The sequence below is a fragment of the Marmota marmota genome, unplaced genomic scaffold (assembly GCF_001458135.2).
Source record: "Marmota marmota marmota unplaced genomic scaffold, marMar, whole genome shotgun sequence".
In the NCBI taxonomy this organism is placed as follows: domain Eukaryota; kingdom Metazoa; phylum Chordata; class Mammalia; order Rodentia; family Sciuridae; genus Marmota; species Marmota marmota.
The window spans coordinates 37,000,170-37,008,690 of NW_025999932.1; positions in this window are offsets into that span (position 1 = coordinate 37,000,170).

Below are 8,521 nucleotides of genomic sequence, written 5' to 3' on the forward strand. Positions count from 1 at the left end.
TAACCAAATTATTTCCTTGGGCAAGATTTAAAAACAAAACACTTGGGAATGAAGCTTAAAATACAAATTCAGCCAGGAAATAGACTTATGATTCTAACTTGGTCTCCAGGGGCTCTGGTCTTATCCTACATCACCTTTATCCCACTTTTCCACCCTGCCTTCTTAGCTTCAGGACTCTTTTTCACTGGGAGAAAGCTGTCCTTATACCCTCACTCCCTTCCTTCCACACACAGGTCCCAGTCCTGTCCCTGGTCTTTGCAGGCCAGGTGGGATTCTCCCTCCCAAATAGGCCAAGTAGGCCTCTCACTGCAATGTTACACTCTCCCTGCAGAAAAGCCCACCTTTCCCACCCAGCACACCCAGGACCTCTCCTTGGCAGGACCAGGAGTATGGGTGCACACAATATCCCACAAGGAGGCACATACCTGAATGTGTTCATTAGAGAATGGATCTTTACTAGACCTATAATCCACCTTTTTTCTGTGTGAGCCCTCATTTATAGGAGAAAAGAAGAGTCTTAACTCATGTCTACGGCCAAAAATAGGGACAAGATTCTAAGAATGCAGTTGGCCTTGAGTTCACTGATTGCAGATTTGGGAAACTTGGATAATTTTTTCTGGTCAAAGAAAAAACCTGTGCTAACCCCTGCCCACAGGCCACTGGGGCCTGGAAATACTCTTATGAGTTCTCTGCGTCTAGGCCGTTGCCTGAGGCTTCCAGGCCATACCGGCAGAGTCACATTTCTGAGGGGTAGGCCCGCTGGACTGGACGACCTTGGCCAGACTACGTCTGACATCCAAAAAGCGGAGGTCACTGCACCGCTTTAGCTGGGAACTCTGGGTCGGGCAAGGCTTCTCTTAGCCCAAGCAGGGAGCTATATTGCTTCTGGGACCCTCGCTCCGTTCCGAGTGCTTCCGCCGAGAAGCCAAGACTGGCAAGATCCTTGTTGAGAACAGAGTTCCCTCCCGCCTCTGATTCCTTCCCCGCCAGACTTGCCTGACCTCTGCAGCTCGAGAAACAGTTTTCCCTGCGCGCCCCTCGTTCCGGGCCGAGCCGTCCGAACGCCTCCGGCTTTACTGCTGCGCGGGAGCCCGGGTGGGTTTCCCTCTGCCGCGGTCCCTCTGGGCCCCTGGCAGGGTCGCGATGGCGTCCTAGCTGCTTCTCGGTGCGAGGCCTGGCCAGGACTTGAGAAGTCCGGGGAACCGCGACCTGCTCCGACCCTTACACATCCAGATGGGAGAGCCCTTGGAGTTATTCCCGGGCCGCAGGGGTGGGGTGGAGGTTGGGGGCTCACTTCAAGTCTCAGTTTGCAAAAAAATAACATGCCCTGGTCGCGCTGATGCCAGGACCCCACCGAAAGGAAGCTGTTGCTTCCTTGGGCCCTTCAAGAGTGGCGCCCAGTTTGAGTAAAACACAGTAATTCACAACTTTCGTGTTCTAAGAGAATTCTGAGGGGGCGCCGGCCTGAGCCCCAGACAGCAGCTCCCGGACGGGCTTGAAAGTTTTGAGCTTTTCCAATTCTGATATGGACGTGCGGCGCTGAACTTGGTGTGACCTCCGGGCTGCGCGCTCTGCTCTGCACGAGCAGGAACCAGGCGCGGGACTCCAGGATTCACACTCGCAACCGGGTCTTGAGAACCACTGGAGTGGAGGACGGGGAGATATTTGTAGATGTTCATGCACGATGTGTTTTTCTATAACAAGCTAAATAGACCTCGAGAGAGTAAAGTCCTGATCCTGGAGCCACTATAACGCGCTCCTCCGTCTGTCCAGAGATCTCCTAAGGGCTCTGGTGTGAGGAAGATATTGATGCCCCAAGTTCTCATCACGTACGACGCTTTGAACTTGGGTGCAGCAAGAGAGATGAACTCGCAGTGCCCACGCATTACACCTCCGCGGGAGCCAGATACTAATTAGGTGCGATTCTTCTGCTCTCCCTGAGGGGCAGCCTGGCTCCAGGAGGCTGAGACCTGCCGCTTACACGAGGTCACCCTACGTGACCGGCCTCCTCATTTGGAAGGAGAAGAGAGGGATTTTTTTTTTTTTTTTAAACAATTTGAGGCAGGAAAGCCTGCAAGTGGAGGTGAACTGCGTGTATGCTCTATTTAAAGAGCAATGCGAAGTTGCCAGGAAACTCGCTACGTGTCTTGTTTACTCCCCGCAAATGGGCCCCAAAGAAAATAAGGTAGTGACCAGGCGGGATCTGGGAAGTCGCTCCAGGCAACTTTACTCTCCAGCGACTCTGCACCCAAAGCAGGAGGAGCTGGTAGGTGGGTTTTCTCCACCCATGGGTGCTACAAACTTTCACCATTTGCTTAATTTTTTTAAAAGAAAAAATGAGCACAAGTTTCTCTCAAAATAATTGAATAGCTTCAAGATAAAATTTGCGCTATGAAAAATATGAGGTCGAGATACATCAGTATGTGGGCGAAAGCTGCTGTAGCAGAAACGCTAGAAGTGAGCAAGAGCCCACAAATTTCGTTTTTACTGTAGAAATTGGGAAACGGAATCAAATAGTAATTGTTACCCATTACAGCCACTGAAAAATTCGAATTAATTTAATGTGTTTCAGGTTTATACGTATGTAATCACCATATTTTTTTTATTTTTCTAGCTATTTCCATTAAGTTTTAATACGCTATTAAAGTTCCCTGGATAAATTTTGTGAGTTTTTAAGTGAGTGGAGATTACATGAACCAGAAGCAAAGTTTGAGCATAATTTCTTTAGCCACTGGGAAGTCTGAATCCCCTGCCAAATATCCAAGAATAGGGAGGGAGGGAAAGGAGAGAGGAAGACTAAATAATCCTTGAGCACCTACTATGTGTTGGCACACAGATAGTACTAACTATATATATCGTTTCACATCAATAATTGCCTATCAATAAGAAATCTTTTTTTAAAAAAAACCTGAAACCTCCATCTTCTGCATCTAGACCTCATATGCATAGCTTTCATAATTTTATTTTATTCTAAAGAATTTCGTTTTTATTACTTCCTTCTTTGAAGTGACAGGATAGCCAAGGTTAGTGGGGAGAGCCATGTCTAATGATAACAAAGTCTGTTTTGTTTAACTGATTAATATCGTTTAATGCTAATCCTTGTCTGGGGGGCGCGGGCGTGAAGGTGTGATTTAGCACACACTAATTTCTGCTGATCCTTTAGGTCCCTGTAAAAAACAAATTCCTAGAATTGATTGGGAGAAGAGGAAATTTGTAACTGGGAGAGCACCATCACTGAACATATGCAAAAAAGAAAACGTGCAAAGCAAAACTCTTTTTGTCGCTGAGCATCAAAGGAACTGAAAATGTGACCGGTTTTGCGAGGGCTGTGCAAACTCTTGCGGCTTGTATTGACCGTTGATAAAAGCTGCCTAAGACTACCGGACTGTATACGTTGTAATGGTTACGATGTCATGGATGACCGAAGTTGAGGGGCTTCGGGGTAAGTGGACAACTAGATGATGTGGGGAAAGGAGGCGAAGAGAATACGGTCAGGAGCTGCAGCAGGCAGGTAAATCATCAAAAATTCAGTTCCTGAAACTAATGAAAAAAACAATCTCACTATAGTCCAGAGGGGAAATGGTTCTCTGACGCAAGCCTGATGGCGATTCTATTTGTCTGGGTATTTTTCTGGACTATCAAAAAAGTTACTTCGAGATTCAGCCAAATGTTTTGACTGGGAGACCGAAAACGCGACGAAGCGTTTCCTGCTGTAACGCCGGGTGAGCCGCGGGCCCCGGACTGAGCGCTCCGCGAGTCGCGCGCTGCCCGCATGGGGCTGTTCTAAAGGACTTTCCCCGCGGCCCTGGTAGAGGCGAGCCCGGGGAGCCCGAGGTCCGCCGACCGGGACAGCTGAGGTTCCACGTGGGGACTGACTTTAGCCTTTCTTGGGAGGAACACTCTTTCGGTCCTGTTTTGGAAGGGGAAATGGGTGCAGCTCTCTGCGAAACTGTCAAGAGTCCCCATCACTCCACAAACTTGGAAACTGGACGTTCTAAACTTTCTTCCCCGAGTTCATTTCTACCTACTTTACCAGCTCTGAAGGACTACTGGCCGAGGGGCGCTACTTGAGATGATTTTTTTTTTCTTCCACGTTGACTAGAGAAACTATGCGGCGGGTTCCGAAAGCGACTTGCAGACCTCAGCGGCCCGGGCTCGGCGTGGCGTACTGCCCGCCCCTCCGCTCCCGCCCAGCCCCGCTCGGGGAGAAGCCCGAGGGGGAGTATCTTTACCTCTGGCCAGAACTCGGTGCCAAGGCGCTCTCCTGACATAACCCTGTCCAGGGGAGCCGACACGCTCAATAACCAGTTCGACTCCTCTGCTGCCAGCCCCAGCCCCGTCCGTCCGGCGTGTTCCTTGGAACCAGCCCCTATAACAGAGGATCTCGCCTCACGTCTCCCCTGGCTCCCAGTTTTGCTGGCTTCTTTCCGACTCGTACACCCCTACCCTTCTTCTTCCGCCGACTAGGGTCGAACTCTGGCACCACTCCTCCCGCCCACCCCACCGCGCCATTTTAACCCTTTGGAGGTTTTCCTGGGCCGTGGGGCGGGAAACAGAGAAGGTCCATCTTCCTCAACTCTCCCCACCCTCTAGCTCCCCCCTGGGTCACTCCTGAAGCAGTCTGGAGGGGATTGTGAAACCACCAGTAGTGGGCGGGGTTGGGGAGGGACACGCTACCTCTGGGCTGCGGAACCTTTGGCAAAGTCTCGGGAACACTTGTGCTCCCCCAGGATAGCTCCCTTCGCCTCACGGCGAGCGTGGGGTGTCCGAGTTTCTTGGCACTGACTGCAAAGAGCCTCTCCCTTTCCCTAGCGCCTTTAAGGACATCTGATCTGCAGCCTCAAACTTTCTCCTCGGGTCGAAAAGCTTCCTCAGGCCGCTGAGAGCGACCCCAGGCGAGGCCCGGAAGGGAGCGCGCTGATGTGGGGTTAACCAAAGCCTGGCGCCCAGAGGTCGGCTGAGGCCCTGCGGGTCGAGGCCAGGCGCGCTGTTTGCAAGAGGGAGCCCCAGGGGACCCGCGCGGGACGCATAGCCGCAGCTGAAACAGGCGTTACCTTTTCCAGATCATGTTCCTCATAAAATCTAAAGCCAGATGCATCGCTTGGGCATGTTCCCATTTCACCGTGAAAGGGACAGATTTGTTTCCAAACTGGACTCCAAATCGAGGTTTATATTGCGGGATCCATTAGCGTGCGCAAAGCTGGGGCTTTCGATGACTCTGGGGATGGCTGGGGTGGATAACGTTGGAGGGACTAAAGTCTGAACCAAGCTCAGGCAAAGCATCATTTGTGAACGCGTAGGCTTTTAAGGGGGGGCGGGGGGTGGAATAAAAACCACCAAGGGTTTTCAAAGGCTTGCGTGTACTTTTTGTTTAAGAACTAACTTCATAATTACAGATGCTCAGTTTAGCAAGATAACCCGATGGAACCTGTTTCACAAAAATATGCTACAAGGGGGAAGACTCAGCAAGAAAAGTGGCCACATATGAAACTAAAGCGCGAGCACAGTGAGCGCAGGCATCTTTATAGTGTGCTGAGTCAAAAACAGCTTTTGCAAAGTTTTGTTGTTGTTAATGAAAGGGTTTTTGTAAAAGGAAGAATCTAAGGGTCTGTTTCACCTGTAGCTTGCCTGTCATCGACGTACAAAGAAATCTGGATGGAATGGGCCGTCCTTTTTACAGTTGGGACTTTCTGTTATTTGCCATTGTGGTAAAAAAAAAAAAAAAAGGGAGGAATGAAAACCAACAGGGTTAGTCTGGGAATGACTACTGCCTGTTACCGGCAAAACCTCAGCAGGAAAGCAAGGCTGCCTTCCCGAGGTTCACCGGAGAGAACACCAAAAGCAGACGGCTTTTGAGTCCTGTGGTGAAATGAATATTTGGCGATGCAGAAGCTGAACCATGCAAACAAGCACACAACTCCACATCTCCCGCTTCCAAGAGCGAGTAGGCGCTGTGCAAAAGCGCTTCTGGACAGCTAGAGATATAACCGCCCTCGCTGCGTCCTACATCAGGTGCCTGTGAGAAAAACAGACCTGACTACTCGCAGGGGGGAAACACGGTTTCCACATTCGACTCATTTAGGAACAACATTTTTAAAACACTCATACCCATAAACATAGCTACCACAAAGGTGTTATTAAATAGAATAAAGTTAAGTGTTTACTAAGGTAAGATGCGTTTTTCGGACGTTAGGCTGCTGGAGTAACGGCGAGTGCTCGGCAGGCCAATCAGCCCGGGTTGGTTCACTAGGAAGCTGGTGGAGGAGGATAAAGCAAGGACAAATTTTAGCTGACCGTCTGCCACCGGCTGCTATTCCTTACTGGCGCTTGTGGGCAGTTACCTTCACCAGGTTATGATGCCTTGCTTTAACAGGAAAAGCCTGTGCCCTGTGCCCTGTAAGGCCGCCCACGCGGGCCGTGCCCCTTCCAAATCTGTTCAGGGCGTCTTTGTCTCTGCAGAGACTCCCACAAGGGAGGATGGCCGGCACGTAGTATGTAACCAGAGTTTCCTGAAGTCTTTAAAACAGCTTAGAAATCTGATTTTTGCGGGGAGGAAGAGTGCTCATCCGACTTAAGGGTAGCACAAAGCCACGGGCCTCGAGTCCAGGCGGCCTCAACGCGCCCTCGCAGCGCTCCCGCTCGCCCTGACTGTCTTGGGAATCCGCTTCTGGGGTCCAACGCTCGACCCCCGCGCCACACTTCTTTGGCTCTGTGTGCCTTCCGCTTGGACCCAGTCAGTCTTGACCTTCAACTCAAGACCCTGGCCAAACTTTCCCTACCTGGCCAATCTTTCCCTGGGGCGTTGGTATATTTATTATTGATGTTCCCTTTTCCCAGGGGAGAAAAAGAGCGACAGGGCACTGAGAAGATCCTGGCAACTCCTGGGCGCCCTCCGGGGATTGCCCCCATCCGGTTTCCGCGAAGCTTGGGCCCCCATCCTCGCTTCGGGACCCCAGACTTTGTCCTCCCAGGGCCGCGCTCAGGGAAGCCGCTGCTACTGATGTGCCCCGAGTGCTTTCGTTTTGCTTTCGCTCCCTCCTTTCCACAGCTAGGAAGACCGCGGGAGAACAGAGTGGGGGCGAAAAGCGCGTGTCCTGACAAAGTGGCTGGGACACCGCAACTTGGTCCGAAGCTAGGGTTGGGAAGCCAAGGCTGAGGCCGAGGCCTGGGCAATCTCTAGCCCTTATAGCACCAGGAAGGGCCAGGAGACTCTGGCTTGTTTTCTTCATGAAAAGTAACGTGCTTTGTAGATACCGATGCAACAAAATTGGCGCGGAAACGAATTTGATTCTCTAGGAGGGTTGTGTTTTTCAAATGCTGGAGGCAGGGTAGGGTACAAAGACGGGAAGAGGGGCGACTGGGGCCTTTCACTAAATAGGAAGGAAACCGGGGAATAAAAAGTCTGCTCCACATCGTCAGGTGTGGGGGACCAAAGCGGTCGACTCAACTCCACACTTGGGAAACACAGCAACCACTGCACAAGTTCGCTTTACTTCATTTTGCTTCCCTCTTTATAAAAGCAGGCGCACACATTGTTAGCTTGAACCCATTCTCTTAGGTCTCCTCCCCGCTCTTCTCCCCAAAAGATGGCTCAAGACTGGAAAGATTGCCCATATAAAGAAAAACTTAAAGCTGACCCATCAGGCCCGTGCAAAAGCGCTCCCAGGTTTGGACGAACCCAGTACCCGGCCAAGGAGTTCCGCTTGGGGTGCACGGGCCCCACCACCATCACCAGCCAGCACTTAGCTCGAGCAAGGGTGAACGCGCGCGGGAACAATTTCCCTAAGGCCCTTAAAAAAAATCATCATCCTTCCAGACTGTTTACCACAGTCCAGCTCCGGAGAAAGATCCAACGCGTTTCCAGCCCTCGTCTAGCTTTCCTCGTTTTCCTCCACCAGGGATCTGGTGGGCTAAATTATTCTATTCCGATCCTGGGAAGTTAAACTGCGATCTAAATAAATCATTTAGGGAGAGGATCGGAAGCAGTGAAGGTAAATTACATCCAAACTAGCCACTTCCACTTGGTTTTGTTTTAAGGCCTTCTTGTGTTTACCGCCTTCCTTGTTTACAAGGAGCCCAGGAACAGAGGCTTTGGGCCGGCAGGGAGCTCAGTTTCACTTCGGGGTATGGCAGGGCCTATCATTTCGTCATCAGATTTTGAAGAAAAGTTAGAATGTTTTTGCCACACTAACTCCCATGACAAAACAGTAACTGCTCAAAAACTACATTCTCCCCACCGCGGTTCAGGTTTGCAAAACCCTTGGGCTCTAAACGGCCGGGAAGAGAGATGTGAACTCGAGCAACGGCTCGTTGCACCTGCGGAGGGAGAGCGTCTGCGAGCGCCCGCACCAAGCTTCCCGCGCTCTGCCTGGGAGCCGCTGCGAAACACCCCCGCACCCCTCCTGCTTCCGTCCTCCGTCAATTGTGCTGGGTAATGGGGGCTAGCATCCCAATCCTGGCGGCAGGGGCCGCGCCAGTGGCATAGGGACGTGTCAGACTCCTGGCTCCGAAGCGAGGCCAG